General features: G+C 42.6%; 1 protein-coding gene across 7 annotated transcripts in view; it reads left to right on the top strand.

The window, feature by feature from the left end:
* Positions 1–15,504, top strand: part of MCPH1 (microcephalin 1) — a 312,577-nt gene that overhangs the window by 66,160 nt on the left and 230,913 nt on the right.

The raw sequence follows: 15,504 nt of genomic DNA, 5'->3' as shown, positions 1-15,504 counted from the left end.
TCTAAGCTATAGCTTACTACACCATTTAAGGGGAGTCAGCTTAATGAAAGTGAACGGTGCTAAATTGGCCTAGAAATATCAAATTAATCTGTTTGAGATTTGCAGAAACTCAAACAAAATAATAACTTAAGTAGCAAACTTGAATCTTTATTTTTATTTAAAAGGATTTTTATTTTAAACGGGAGTAGAGGGACTGTAGATAAGTGAAAGGTGCTCTGTGCTGCGCCTCCCTGCTATGAGCCCCTCTCCTTTAGGGAGCGGCCACTTCCCGAGGAGCTGTTCACACAGAAGTGACCCTGCCACTGCGCTGCTCCCTCCGCCCCGTGTCCACCCAGTCCTCGGACGCCTGGTCTCAGCATATCACGGGGATTCTCTTTCTCTTACCAGTCATTAGTTTGAGACTGTGACTCACTTCTGTCCAACACGATGTGAAGGGAAGTCTTCCTGGGAGGTTTCTGGAAAGTGTTCTCTCACTCGTGATAGCCCTGGGAAGAAATGCTCCCCTGGTCCTCCGAGCTTTGTTGTGGCTGGACACATCTCCTGGAACTGCGACAGCCGGAGGAGGAAGCCAAGAGCGGGAACCGAAGAAAGGGAGGGCGGCGGGCCGGGGAGGCTGCAAACCTTAGGGCTTGTTTCCGTTGACCTCAGAGATGTGTGTTGGTAAGGGACAAGCGGCTTCATTCGTTATGCTCCTCAGACACGGAGTGAGGTATAGAAATGCATAGCTGTATGCATTTGTCCTGAAGCCTGGAGTTGACTTTAAATGTGAGTAGTTTTCTCAGGAAGGTTTTATGTCCGTTCTCTTGACGCACAATTATTTCCTCCCCAATTTTATTCATTCATTCATTCAGTCATTTGATACGAAGTCTCACTCTGTTGCCCAGGCTGGAATGCAATGGCATGATCTTGGCGCACTGCAACCTCTGCCTCTGAGGTTCAAAGGGTTCTTGTAACTCAGCCTCCTGAGTAGCTGGGACGACAGGCCTGTGCCACCACACCCGACTAATTTTTGTATTTTTAGTAGAGATACGGTTTCATCATGTTGGCCAGGTTGGTCTTGAACTCCTGACCTCAAGTGATCCGCCCACCTTGGCCTCCCAAATAGCTGGGATTACAGGTATTTATTACTTTGCCTTTCCTTAAGTCTTTAACTCTTCACACTTTTAAAAAAGTTATTGCTTTCCAAATAATATTTAGGTATATAAATTATTTGATATTAATCCAGGGTAATTTTGATTTTTTTAAAGGGGAGTAAACACATGATTATTCAGAAGGGGTTAAACAGAAGAATGACAAAAACTGTGATTCAAAATTAATGAGGTATTATACTGGAGTTGTTAGAAAATAAATTGTGAGGCATTTAAAATAGACATTTGGCATATCCTTTTGTGGCTTTTGGATATGCCTTAAGACTTATTTCACATATCAATAGTGAGTCTCTATAAGAAAACAATATAATCTTCAGGGACTGTCAAACCGCAGCCGCTGGTGTGAAACACTTCTTATTCTGGTCTCCCTTATCAGTGATTTTCAACTTTGAAAACTTTTTCTTGAAGTTGGGTTATTTTTCTGCAGAAATGCCTTCTGCTTTTCATTTTCAAGTTGCTATTTATTTATAATCTAATTCTCATGATTAAAAGTAGTACTAAAATCTTATCCCGGAATTTGGAGGTTGTGTCTTTTGTCCTTTGTTCATTTTTGGTGGTGTTCTGTCACTTTACTTCTTCAGGTGAAGTTTTAACAAAAATGAAGGACCGTGGACGGGAAAGTGGGAATCAGAAGCAGTTGACACGGTTGAAATTGTGCTGTAATTCGTGTGTGTGTGTGTGTGTGTGTGTGTGTGTGTGTGTGTGTGTTAAAGGCAGGATCTTGCTCTGTTGCCCAGGCTGCAGTGCCATGGTGAGATCATAGCTCACTGCAGCCTTGATCTCCTGGGCTCAAGTGATCCTCCAACCTAAACCTCACAAGTGGCTGAGACTCCAGGCAGGTGCCACCATGCTCAGCTAATGTTTTCTGTTTGTTTTAGAGATGGGATTCTGCTGTGTTGCCAAGGCTGGCCTTGAACTGTTTGCCTCAAACCATCCACCCACCTGGGTCCCCCCAAAGTGCATGAACCACCATGCCTGGCTCATAGTCTAATCCTTGAGGAGTCGGAAGGTAGAGGTATATAGGTGTCTCTTTCTCAAAATAGTAGCACTAGCCAGAAAATCCATGAATTTGCCTGTCTTCCCCCAAGTTTAGCCCATTTGCTTTGGTAAGTTTGGGGTTATACTTACAACGGGTGGTATAAGGAGTTTCTGCCCTACACCCGAGCATAAGCAGTTTGAGCACGTTACTTTCTAAGTTCACCACCAAGGATCCAGAGCTCAGAGGCTGTCTTTCCTCTGTGGTTAGGAGTGCGCCTTGCCTGCGCCTCGTGGTCTCGGGCTCTGTGGCTCTTCTCCTTTTGCTGCTGCCTCTTGTTCTAGGTGGGTTGGAATTCCCTATGGCCCTTTGTTTGGGGGAGGGGGATACTTGGATGCTCCCGGGTGTCACCTGTATGTGCCCACATGCTGTCCTCCCACTGGCCGCGTCCTGTAAGCATGGCCGGTCCCCTTCTCCCACACACACAGACCCCAGGCTTATTCTTTCTCTCCCCGCCCTGGCCCCTCTTCCTGGAGAGGAGAAAGAATGATGTGAGAATAAGATCTGACATTGGGAGTCCTCAGCGACTTCCACAAGGAACAAGCAGCTGGGTGTGTGTGCCAACCCAGTGCGAGCTTTGGGGTTAGATCCGTGCTTGCTAGATGAAACATCTTTTGAATTGAGGTGATGCGGATATATTGTTAGAACACTTTAGACATTAATGATGAGCTACTTGGATATACATTTTCTCTATGTTTGTTTTTTGGCTATGAGAATTAGAAAAATATTTATCCAAGATAGTAAATATTGAAAACTGATATTGATGCTGTAATGGATCCTGTTATTGTATTATTTGAGACTGCTTAGAAAAGGTATTATAGTTTTTAGAATAAGCAACCTGAATATCAAAAGTCTCTGAATTTGAATAAAAAACAGTCCGCGTAAGGGAAAAAATATGTAAGGGAGGACAGTGAAGTTATGAAACTGTTACTATAAGAAAGTTGGGCCGGGTGCAGTGGCTCACGCCTGTAATCCCAACACTTTGGGAGGCCGAGGCAGGTGGATCACGAGATCAAGAGATCAAGACCATTCGGTCAACATAGTGAAACCCTGTCTCTACTAAAAATACAAAAAAAATTAGCTGGGCATGGTGGCGCGTGCCTGTAATCCCAGGTACTTGGGAGGCTGAGGCAGGAGAATTGCCTGAACCCAGGAGGCGGAGGTTGCGGTGAGCCGAGATCGCGCCATTGCACTCCAGCCTGGGTAACAAGAGCAAAACTTCGTCTCAAAAATAAAAATAAAAAAGAAAAAAAAAAATAAAGTTAAAGGCTGAGCACAGTGGCTCATGCTTGTAATCCCAGCAATTTGGGAGGCTGAGGCAGGAGGATTGCTTAAGGCCAGGAGTTGAGGACCAGCTTGGGCAAGGAGGTTGCAGTGGGCCAAGATCACGCCACTGTACTCCAGCCTGGGGAACAAGAGTGAAACTCCATCTCAAATAGTAATAATAATAATAAAATTAGCTGGGCATGATGGCGGCCACCAGTAGTCTCAGTTCCTGGGGACGCTGATGGGGAGGACCCCTTGAGCCCAGGAAGTCAAGGCTGTGCTGAGCTGCGATGATGCCGCTGCGCTCCAGCCGGGGCAAGAATGAGACCTGTCTCAAAAATAGAAAAAAACAAACAAAAAAGACTGTTAAAGATGTTAGCCTCAGTTATCTACATTGAACTCATCTTTAGAGCAATGTATCAAATTAAAAATGGGAGATATCAACAACATTATTCTATTTAATCTCATAACTTATTATATTTAATAAGCTACTTGTTTAAAAGATCTGGGGTCTCTCGGTTCCACAGACTGAGTCTTTCTGAAGGTGCTTTACATGTTGTAGCTGCCAGGGATCCAGGTGATATAATATCCTCGGGACGGGATTTGAAGCGGGATTTGAAGACATTTGTCTAGAATTTATCTTTTGTCATTTGGATTTAATTTTTAAAAGTTTCCTCTATACTCAAAATTTATGTAAATGTATGATTCTGGTAGTACCTAGGTGGGCTTCTACCAGTTGTGAACAAGATTAATAATCTTTTTAAATATGTGGATTATCTCCTTACTTTACTCATTCTTAAAGAAAAGTAATTTCACTGTTTACCAAAGAACTGATACCTAAAGCCAAAAGAGTTCAAGGAATGTTTTATTTTTTTTTTTTTAATTTTTTATTTTTTTTTTTAATGAGACGGAGTTTCGCTCTTGTTACCCAGGCTGGAGTGCAATGGCGCGATCTCGGCTCACCGCAACCTCCGCCTCCTGGGTTCAGGCAATTCTCCTGCCTCAGCCTCCTGAGTAGCTGGGATTACAGGCACGCGCCACCATACCCAGCTAATTTTTTGTATTTTTAGTAGAGACGGGGTTTCACCATGTTGACCAGGATGGTCTCGATATCTCGACCTCGTGATCCACCCGCCTCGGCCTCCCAAAGTGCTGGGATTACAGGCTTGAGCCACCGCGCCCGGCAGAATGTTTTATTTTATTTTATTTTTTTTTTATTTTTTTTTTTTTTTATTCTTTTTTTTTTTTATTGCATTTTAGGTTTTGGGGTACATGTGATGAACATGCAAGATTGTTGCATAGGTACACACATGGCAGTGTGCTTTGCTGCCTTCCGTCCCCTCACCTGTATCTGTCATTTCTCCCCATGCTATCTCTTCCCACCTCCCCACCCCCCGCCCCTCCCCCATTTCCCCCCAACAGACCCCAGTGTGTAGTGCTCCCCTCCCTGTGTCCATGTGTTCTCATTGTTCAACACCCGCCTATGAGCGAGAATATACGGTATTTGATTTTCTGCTCTTGTGTCAGTTTGCTGAGAATGATGGTTTCCAGGTTCATCCATGTCCCTATAAAGGACGTGAACTCATCGTTTCTGATGGCTGCATAATATTCCATGGTGTATATGTACCACATTTTCCCTATCCAGTCTATCATCGTTGGGCATTTGGGTTGGTTCCAGGTCTTTGCTATTGTAAACAGTGCTGCAATGAACATTCGTGTGCACGTGTCCTTGTAGTAGAATGATTTATAATCCTTTGGGTATATACCCAGTAATGGGATTGCTGGGTCAAATGGGATTTCTATTTTTAGGTCCTTGAGGAATCGCCACACTGTCTTCCACAATGGTTGAATTAATTTACATTCCCACCAACAGTGTAAAAGTGTTCCTATTTCTCCACATCCTCTCCAGCATCTGTTGTTTCCCGATTTTTTAATGATCGCCATTCTAACTGGTGTGAGATGGTATCTCAATGTGGTTTTGATTTGCATTTCTCTGATGACCAGTGATGATGAGCATTTTTTCATATGTTTGTTGGCCTCCTGTATGTCTTCTTTTGTAAAGTATCTGTTCATATCCTTTGCCCATTTTTGAATGGGCTTGTTTGTTTTTTTCTTGTAGATCTGCTTTAGTTCTTTGTAAATTCTGGATATCAGCCCCTTGTCAGATGGGTAGACTGCAAAAATTTTTTCCCATTCTGTTGGTTGCCGATTCACTCTACTGACTGTTTCTTTTGCCGTGCAGAAGCTGTGGAGTTTGATTAGGTCCCATTTGTCTATTTTGGCTTTTGTTGCCATTGCTTTTGGCGTTTTGGTCATGAAGTCCTTGCCTACACCTATGTCCTGAATAGTTTTGCCTAGATTTTCTTCTAAGGTTTTTATGGTATTAGGTCTGATGTTTAAGTCTTTAATCCATCTGGAGTTAATTTTGGTGTAAGGTGTCAGGAAGGGGTCCTGTTTCTGCTTTCTGCACATGGCTAGCCAGTTTTCCCAACACCATTTATTAAACAGGGAGTCCTTTCCCCATTGCTTGTTTTTGTCAGGTTTGTCGAAGATCAGATGGTTGTGGGTGTGTTGTATTTCCTGTGAGGCCTCTGTTCTGTTCCATTGGTCTATATCTCTGTTTTGGTACCAGTACCATGCTGTTTTGATTACTGTAGCCTTGTAGTATAGTTTGAAGTCCGGTAGTGTGATGCCTCCCGCTTTGTTCTTTTTGCTTAGAATTGACTTGGCTATGCGGGCTCTCTTTTGGTTCCATATGAAGTTTAAGGTGTTTTTTTCCAGTTCTGTGAAGAAGGTCATTGGTAGCTTGATGGGAATAGCGTTGAATCTGTAAATTACTTTGGGCAGTATGGCCATTTTCACGATGTTGATTCTTCCTAACCATGAACATGGAATGTTTTTCCATCTGTTTGTATCCTCTCTTATTTCGTTGAGCAATGGCTTGTAGTTCTCCTTGAAGAGGTCCTTTACGTTCCTTGTTAGTTGTATTCCTAGGTACTTTATTCTCTTTGTAGCAATTGTGAATGGCAGTTCGTTCTTGATTTGGCTCTCTTGGAGTCTATTACTGGTGTATAGGAATGCTTGTGATTTTTGCACGTTGATTTTGTATCCTGAGACTTTGCTGAAGTTGTTTATCAGTTTCAGGAGATTTTGGGCTGAGATGATGGGGTCTTCCAGATATACAATCATGTCATCTGCAAATAGAGACAATTTGATTTCCTCCTTTCCAATTTGGATACCCTTTATTTCTTTTTCTTGCCTGATTGCTCTGGCTAGAACTTCCAGTACTATATTGAATAGGAGTGGTGAGAGAGGGCATCCTTGTCTAGTGCCAGATTTCAAAGGGAATGCTTCCAGTTTTTGCCCATTCAGTATGATATTGGCTGTTGGTTTGTCGTAAATAGCTTTTATTGTTTTGAGATACGTTCCGTCAATACCTAGTTTATTGAGGGTTTTTAGCATAAAGGGTTGTTGAATTTTGTCAAAAGCCTTCTCTGCATCAATCGAGATAATCATGTGGTTTTTGTCTTTGGTTCTGTTTATGTGGTGAATTACGTTTATGGACTTGCGTATGTTGAACCAGCCTTGCATCCCCGGGATGAATCCTACTTGATCATGGTGGATGAGCTTTTTGATATGCTGTTGCAATCGGTTTGCCAGTATTTTATTGAAGATTTTTGCATCTATGTTCATCATGGATATTGGCCTGAAATTTTCTTTTCTTGTTGAGTCTCTGCCGGGTTTTGGTATCAGGATGATGTTTGTCTCGTAAAATGATTTGGGAAGGATTCCCTCTTTTTGGATTGTCTGGAATAGTTTCAGAAGGAATGGTATCAGCTCCTCCTTGTATGTCTGGTAGAATTCAGCTGTGAACCCATCTGGACCTGGGCTTTTTTTGGGTGGTAGGCTCTTTATTGCTGCCTCGACTTCAGACCATGTTATTGGTCTATTCAGGGTTTCGGCTTCTTCCAGGTTTAGGCTTGGGAGGTTGCAGGTGTCCAGGAATTTATCCATTTCTTCCAGGTTTACTAGTTTATGTGCATAGAGTTGTTTGTAATAATCTCTGATGATGGTTTGGATTTCTGTGGAATCTGTGGTGATATCCCCTTTATCGTTTTTTATTGCATCAATTTGGTTATTCTCTCTTTTCTTTTTTATTAATCTGGCTAGTGGTCTGTCTATTTTGTTGATCTTTTCAAAAAACCAGCTCCTGGATTTATTGATTTTTTGAAGAGTTTTTTGTGTCTCTATTTCCTTCAGTTCTGCTCTGATCTTAGTTATTTCCTGTCTTCTGCTAGGTTTTGAGTTTTTTTGATCTTGCTCCTCTAGCTCTTTCAATTTTGATGATAGGGTGTCAATTTTAGATCTCTCCTTTCTTCTCATGTGGGCACTCATTGCTATATATTTTCCTCTAGAGACTGCTTTAAATGTGTCCCAGAGATTCTGGTATGTTGTGTCTTCGTTCTCATTGGTTTCGAAGAACATCTTTATTTCTGCCTTCATTTCATTGTTTATCCAGTCAACATTCAAGAGCAAGTTGTTCAGTTTCCATGAAGCTGTGCAGTTCTGAGTTAGTTTCTGCATTCTGAGTTCTAACTCGATTGCACTGTGGTCTGAGAGACTGTTTGTTATGATTTCTGTTCTTTTGCATTTGCTGAGGAGTGATTTATTGCCAATTATGTGGTCAATTTTAGAGTAGGTGTGATGTGGTGCTGAGAAGAATGTATATTCTGTGGATTTGGGGTGGAGAGTTCTGTAAATGTCTATTAGGTTTGCTCGTTCCAGGTCTGTGTTCAGGTCCTGGATATCCTTGTTGATTTTCTGTCTGGTTGATCTGTCTAATATTGACAATGGGGTGTTAAAGTCTCCCACTATTATTGTGTGGGAGTCTAAGTCTCTTTGTAAGTCATTAAGAACTTGCCTTATGTATCTGGGTGCTCCTGTATTGGGTGCATATATATTTAGGATCGTTAGCTCTTCTTGTTGCAGTGATCCTTTTACCATTATGTAATGTCCTTCTTTGTCTCTTTTGATCTTTGTTGCTTTAAAGTCTATTTTATCAGAGATGAGAATTGCAACTCCTGCCTTTTTTTGCTCTCCATTTGCTTGGTAGATCTTCCTCCATCCCTTTATTTTGAGCCTTTGTGTATCCTTGCATGTAAGATGGGTTTCCTGGATACAGCACACTGATGGGTTTTGGCTTTTTATCCAATTTGCCAGTCTGTGTCTTTTGATTGGGGCATTTAGTCCATTGACATTTAGGGATAGTATTGTTATGTGTGAATTTGATGCTGTCATTTTGATGCTACCTGGCTGTTTTGTTGGTTAGTTGATGCAGATTCTTGATTGTGTTGCTGCTTTTTTACCATTTGGTGTGTTTTTGGAGTGGCTGGTACTGGTTGTTCCTTTATATGTGTAGAGCCTCTTTCAGGAGTTCTTGTAGGGCAGGTTTGGTGGTGATGAAATCTCTGAGTGCTTGCTTGTTCACAAAGGATTTTATTTTTCCTTCACTTATGAAGCTGAGTTTGGCTGGATAGGAGATTCTGGGTTGAAAGTTCTTTTCTTTAAGGATGTTGAATATTGGCCCCCAGTCTCTTCTGGCTTGTAGGGTTTCTGCTGAGAGATCTGCTGTGAGTCTAATGGGCTTCCCTTTGTGGGTAACCCGACCTTTCTCTCTGGCTGCCCTTAGCATTTTCTCTTTCATTTCAACCCTGGTGAATCTGACGATTATGTGCCTTGGGGTTGCTCTTCTTGAGGAATATCTCTGTGGTGTTCTCTGTATTTCCTGGATTTGAATATTGGTCTGCCTTGCTAGGTTGGGGAAGTTTTCCTGGATAATATCCTGAAGAGTATTTTCCAGCTTGGATTCATTCTCTTCATCACATTCAGGTACACCTATCAGACGTAGATTAGGTCTTTTCACATAGTCCCACATTTCTTGAAGATTTTGTTCATTCCTTTTTGCGCTTTTTTCTCTGTTCTTGCCTTCTCTTTTTATTTCATTGAGTTGGTCTTCGACCTCTGATATCCTTTCTTCTGCTTGGTCAATTCGGCTGTTGAAGCTTGTGCATGCTTCACGAAGTTCTCGTGTTGCGTTTTTCAGCTCCATCAATTCACTTATTCTCCTCTCTATGCTGTCCATTCTCGTCAGCAGTTCGTCCAATCTTTTTTCAAGGTTCCTATTTTCTTTGCGATGGGTTAGAACATGTTCTTTTAGCTCATTGTAGTTTCTTACTACCCATCTTCTGAAGTCTGATTCTGTCATTTCATCACCCTCCTTCTCCATCCGGTCTGGTTCCCTTGCTGGTGAGGAGTTGTGATCACTTTTAGGAGGAGGGGTGTTCTGGTTTCGGGAGTTTTCATCCTTTTTACGCTGGTTTCTACCCATTTTTGTGGGTTTATCCACCTGTTGTCTGTGTCTGTCCCAGGGAGTTGGAGCTTTATGAGTTTCCGTTGCACTACTGCCTTTTTTGATTTTTTTTTTTTTTCAGGTCGGACCCGCCCAGCTAGCAGCACGCCTAGCCTCTGCCTGCCCGCAGGGGCTTTGCTGAGCTGCTGTGGGCTCCGCCCAGCTGCCCTGAGCTCTTCCCTGTAGTCCTTTTTATATGGGCGTAGTTAGAACTGTCTGGGCAATGGTGGCCCCGCCTCTGTTATGGCGGACTCTCTCTGTTGTGGCAGGTTGCCTCGGCAACGGCGGGTTGCCTCGGCAACGGCAGCCTGCCTCCGTAGCGGTGGAGAGTCCCAGTAATGGCGGAAGCCCCTCCCCCACGGAGCCGGACCGTCCCGGTTCAGCTGTGCTTGGTTTGAAGGGCTCAACCCAGAGGGTTTCCAATTACTGTTTTTGTTTTCGTTGTTGTTGGGGGTGGAGGGGTGGGACCAACCGAGCCTGATCACCTGGCTCCCTGACTCAGAGTCTTTTCTTTTAAGTTGAACGACCGTGCGTTCCGGTCGCTTGTTGAAAAGGCGCCGGGATCTCCCGTGCTGCGACTCACGGAGTCGGCTCGAACCGCGGCGCCGGCTCCTGACGGATTTTTTGCCTAGGAATCTCCTGGCCTGACTCGCTATTTCAGATGAATGGGCTATTCTGCCGTCTCAAGGCTCTGCTCGCCAGCTAAGAGGGCTCCCAGACCAGTGGCTTTTGTACGGAGAACGGCAGCAACAGGGAGTGGTCACAGCAGCCTCGCGGGCGGAATCAGCCCCGCGGGGGCCAAAACAGCCGCACCGGCTGGGACTGCGACGCTGGCGACCCCTCTGCCTGGGTATCTCCTGGTCTGTGGGCAATAAGAGTTCGTCTGGAAATGCGGCGTCCACTCACCCTCTGCACTTTCACTGGGAGCTGAAGTCCTGAGCTGTTCTTAGGCGGCCATCTTGAAAGTCCCCCCTGTTTTATTTTTTTAAATGTTTCTGTTTATTACTAATAAGACGAGTATGTCTGTTTAACTTGACCTCCCTTTCATACTACTAAAACAAAATCTGCTCCGCTGTTTCCCAAATAATCATCCATTCAATACTCTTTTTTTCTCTCTGTCCCCACTCCTTCATCTCTACTCCATTAGAACTTTCATAAAAGTCTTCTGTGTAAATACAGTGTTTCACGTTTGTTACTGTTTCTCACTGGTCAGTGGATGATTCCATGTGTCCACCTTTTTCACATTTGCTCTGATTGCCTCTGGATGCTACCTAACTGTGTGCTTTTCCTATTAAGCAACAGAACCCTGCATGTTTTTTTTCCTTATTGAATAACAATGTTAAAAACAGAAAAGAGTTATATTTCTTCTAGTAGGCATTCTATAGTAGATACTTTGAGATGAGTCCAGAAGAATGGAAGAGTAATATTTCATATCAATATATTACTAATAATAAGATAAAGGTTTCAGCTTCTTGGAGTTCTCCATATAATATAATTTTGTATATATGTTTTTCATTTCTGAAATCCTCATACTTTGGCTTTTTTTTTTTTTTTTCTGAGACAAAGTCTCACTCTGGAGTGAAGTGGCATGATCTTTGCTCACTGTAACCTCCGTCTCTCAGGTTCGAGCGATTCTTCTGCCTCAGCCTCCCAAGTAGCTGGGATTACAGGATTACGCCACCATGCTCAGCTTTTTTTTTTTTTTTTTTTTTTTTTCTTTTGAGACAGAGTCTCAGCTCACTGCAACCTTCATCTTCTGGTTCAAGTGATTCTCCTGCCTCAGCCTTCCGAGTAGCTGGGATTACAGGTGCACACCACCACACCAGGCTAATTTTTCTATTTTTAGTAGAGACGGGGTTCGCCATATTGGCCAGGCCGGACTCAAGCTCCTGACCTCAAGTGATCCGCCTGCCTCAGCCTCCCAAAGTGCTGGGATTGCAGATGTGAGCCACCGTTCTGTAGATCCTCATACTTTTTTTTTTTTTTTTTTTTTTTTTTTTTTTTTGAGGCGGAGTTTCGCTCTTGTTACCCAGGCTGGAGTGCAATGGCGCGATCTCGGCTCACCGCAACCTCCGCCTCCTGGGTTCAGGCAATTCTCCTGTCTCAGCCTCCTGAGTAGCTGGGATTACAGGCACGCACCACCATGCCCAGCTAACTTTTTGTATTTTTAGTAGAGACGAGGTTTCACCATGTTGACCAGGATGGTCTTGATCTCTTGACCTCGTGATCCACCCGCCTCGGCCTCCCAAAGTGCTGGGATTACAGGCTTGAGCCACCGCGCCCGGCCGATCCTCATACTTTTAAATAAAATGTTAAGATATGTGATGCTTTATGCTTTTGCTGCTTCTCATGTTTGATGAATATAAGTGAACCCGTTAAAAGAAGAGTAAATATTACATCTAATTCATAAAAATGGAAGAAACTAATCTTTACAGAAAAAATCTTCAGCTACAACAAAATAGTCCCAAGACATAATATACCATGAATACACCAAGCATACAGTCAGAATACACCAAGAATATCATGTAAAGAGGGTTAGTCTGGAAAGGACGTAAACACCTATATATTAATAACATATATATTTTTTTCTTTTTTCTTTATTGCATTCTAGGTTTTGGGGTACATGTGAAGAACGTGCAAGATAGTTGCATAGGTACACACGTGGCAGTGTGACTTGCTGCCTTCTTCCCCTTCACCTATAGCTGGCATTTCTCCCCATGCTATCTCTCCCCAACTCACTACCCCCCACTGTCCCTCCCCCATTTCCCCCCAAAAGACCCCAGTATGTAGTGCTCCCCTCCCTGTGTCCATGTGTTCTCATTGTTCAACACCCGCCTATGAGTGAGAAATAGCATATATTTAACCTAGAGTTGGCTAAGTATCTTTTTTGAGTTGACAACTTTTCCCATGTAACTGTCAATAGTCACACATCAAATGAACCTTCTAATTAATTTGAGCATCTATCTTTTCTTGAATATTCAAGGGCATAATAAAGTTAATATAAACCATAGAAGGTTATTCTTATAAAACACAGAATCTTTGGAGTCTAAGCCAAGTATACAGAAAAACAAATAACCCTGTATTTTTTAGGTGAATGTGGTAAACAGTAAACCAAAGAAACAAATCCAACAATATTGAGCAAACTTTTCATTTTTCTTAATCTTAATTTTAAGAGATCATCTGCATTTTTTCCTGTAATAAACTTAAAAGATAACCATCCATTTTGTCAGATTTATTTATTCTTTAGCAATTTTAACATTGAAATGACAGTTTTTGTCTCAATCCTTAATAATACTATATTTGTTGTATTTCATATGTTTAGCTTTCTCCTGGGGAAAAAGAAGCACAGGCATACACCTTTATACTATCCACCTGCTAGTCCTGCAACACGATTTTAATAAAGTGTTGCTGATACTTGAACAATATCTATGATGTCAGCAGAGAGCTGTCAGCAAGAGTGATTGTAAAGTAGCTAGCCTTAGAAGTCAAGAGGTACAATCTTTGATCTGCAGCTCAGTCCATTTCAAGATCTGATTTACATTATTGTCTAGTTCTTCTGGTTTATTGCTGGGCAGCTGATGCACGATTTCTTCCTTGTAAGATGCCATGGCTTCTTCATAAAGAACTTGAAAAATCTCACACTGAAATCATCGTTTAGTTTCTTCTCATTATAAGCCCTTGTGTTAAGTATTTTCGCGCCATAAATCGGCATCTGTTCTCAGCACAAAAACTATATGAAACCAGCATTCAGGGAAGACATCACAACCATGAAAATCAACAGTAACTCTACCTTTTCTCATTTTTATCTAACTCATCAGCTACTCTGTCTTCATCTAAAATGGGACATTCATATTCTTCATCATAGCCTTCGTGAGCTAAATCACTCACATTCATGTATTTTGGTCCTGATTTTGATTTTGATGTGTGGTTTTGGCTTTCTATGACATGTTTTCATCACGGAGTTGGAGGGTGGGTGTAACTCTGATCCAGGCGTCAGGTCAGGCAGTGCCTGGATGCCTAAGTCATGCATGCTTCAGCGGCCCCCACCCTTTGGTTATTATTGAGCAAAGTTTGCTAACATCTTTTTGGGCATTTCACAACTTCTTAAACTCAGATATTATAAGCCAAGAAAAATTTATTCTACATTTTGTCTTTATCATGCTCTTTCATACTTCAGAACAAACTGACACTTTAGGACGGAACTCAGGGATTCTGTGGGGTCAAAACTAATTTCATAATATTACTAAGACTTTAACATGTAACGGGTTCACCTTGCTATCCCCCCCAAAAAATAAAAAATTGCGCCACTGCACTCCATTGTGGGCGACAGACCAAGACCCGTCTCTCAAAAAGTAAATAAATAAAGAATTTTTTAAATTTCTGTTAAAAAAAGTTTGTCAGATTAATCATTCAATTTGGTTAAGCACAAATTTACGTTTTTTTCATAGTCTTAAACCTTAAGTAGGAGTAACATTCACTTATTTGATCAGTATATCTGTATAGCTTTTGTGTACAAGTAGAATAACAATGTATAGTATGGCTGGGCACAGTGGCTCATGCCTGTAATTCTAGCATTTTGGGAGGCCGAGATGGGAGGATACTAAGGCCAGGAATTTGAGACCAGCCTGGGCAACATAGTGAGAGACCCCATCTTTAAAAAAAAAAAATGTTTAATGCTGACAACTCACAGAAGACATGATTATTTTTATTAAACCACAAATATTCGGCTAGTCACATTTGCCAAAGATTTACCTAAATATGTGAACTCGAATTCTTAAAACATTTACATTTCTATAAGAATACTTTTTTTTAGTGCTGTTGAAAGTATTATTGGAAGTCCAATTTTCTTAATTTCTGGGAATTTCAGGAATATTCAATGTATAGGCACCTCTTTATTTCTAAGTCAGTTAGAACAGAACTTCCTGAAGAGCTATCATAATCTCATTTGGTAAGACCATCTCGTGATGCTTATCCCAGGACGGGAGACAATAGCTGCTTTGAAATCTCCCCTGCCACACTGGGCTTCCAGTACCAGAGCAGCTAACAGCCCTGCCCTAACAGAAAATGCTGGGGAGCAGGGTGCCAGTATTTACTTGGGCGCCTTTCACAGGCACTTCTTTTACCTGGTGGACGCAGCCTGATGCCTCTTGTCTGGCCCAGTATCAGGCGTTCCTCACACGGGAAATGTGCTCATCCTGGCAGACACCCTTGTGGCTCTCTTCTGACCCTCTCCAGTTTGTGACTGCCTGACCATCGCTCTGGTGCTCGGAGCCTGCCCTTGTGTTCTTCCCTGGCATCCCGGGGAAAACCCAGGCAGCCTGGGAGAGCCCCTGGTTCTTCAGATGGAATGTGCAAACTCAACACACCACCGTGATAGGAAATAAGTTCCAAGATTTATGACTCCCACATCCTAGGGAGGGAGGGCGCCATGTGTCAGGAGGGCAGTGCTGTATCCCCAGATCACAAGAAGAAAGAGTGAAGAGTCAGGCATAGCGAGAGAGAATGGGACCCACGGGCCAGCGCCTTTGTCGGGGGCCAGGGCATTGTCCAAACAGATTTCCTGCAGGGAGTTGTAGTTGGTGGGTTTAAAACAGGCAGTCATGAGTTTCAGGGCCACACAGCAACTGAGAGGTGGTCAGTGTGGC

This window comes from Saimiri boliviensis, chromosome 13, assembly GCF_048565385.1.
Source record: "Saimiri boliviensis isolate mSaiBol1 chromosome 13, mSaiBol1.pri, whole genome shotgun sequence".
NCBI lineage: Eukaryota > Metazoa > Chordata > Mammalia > Primates > Cebidae > Saimiri > Saimiri boliviensis.
The sequence above is the reverse complement of the archived record's forward strand: the minus strand, read 5'-3'. Positions and strand labels throughout refer to the sequence as shown.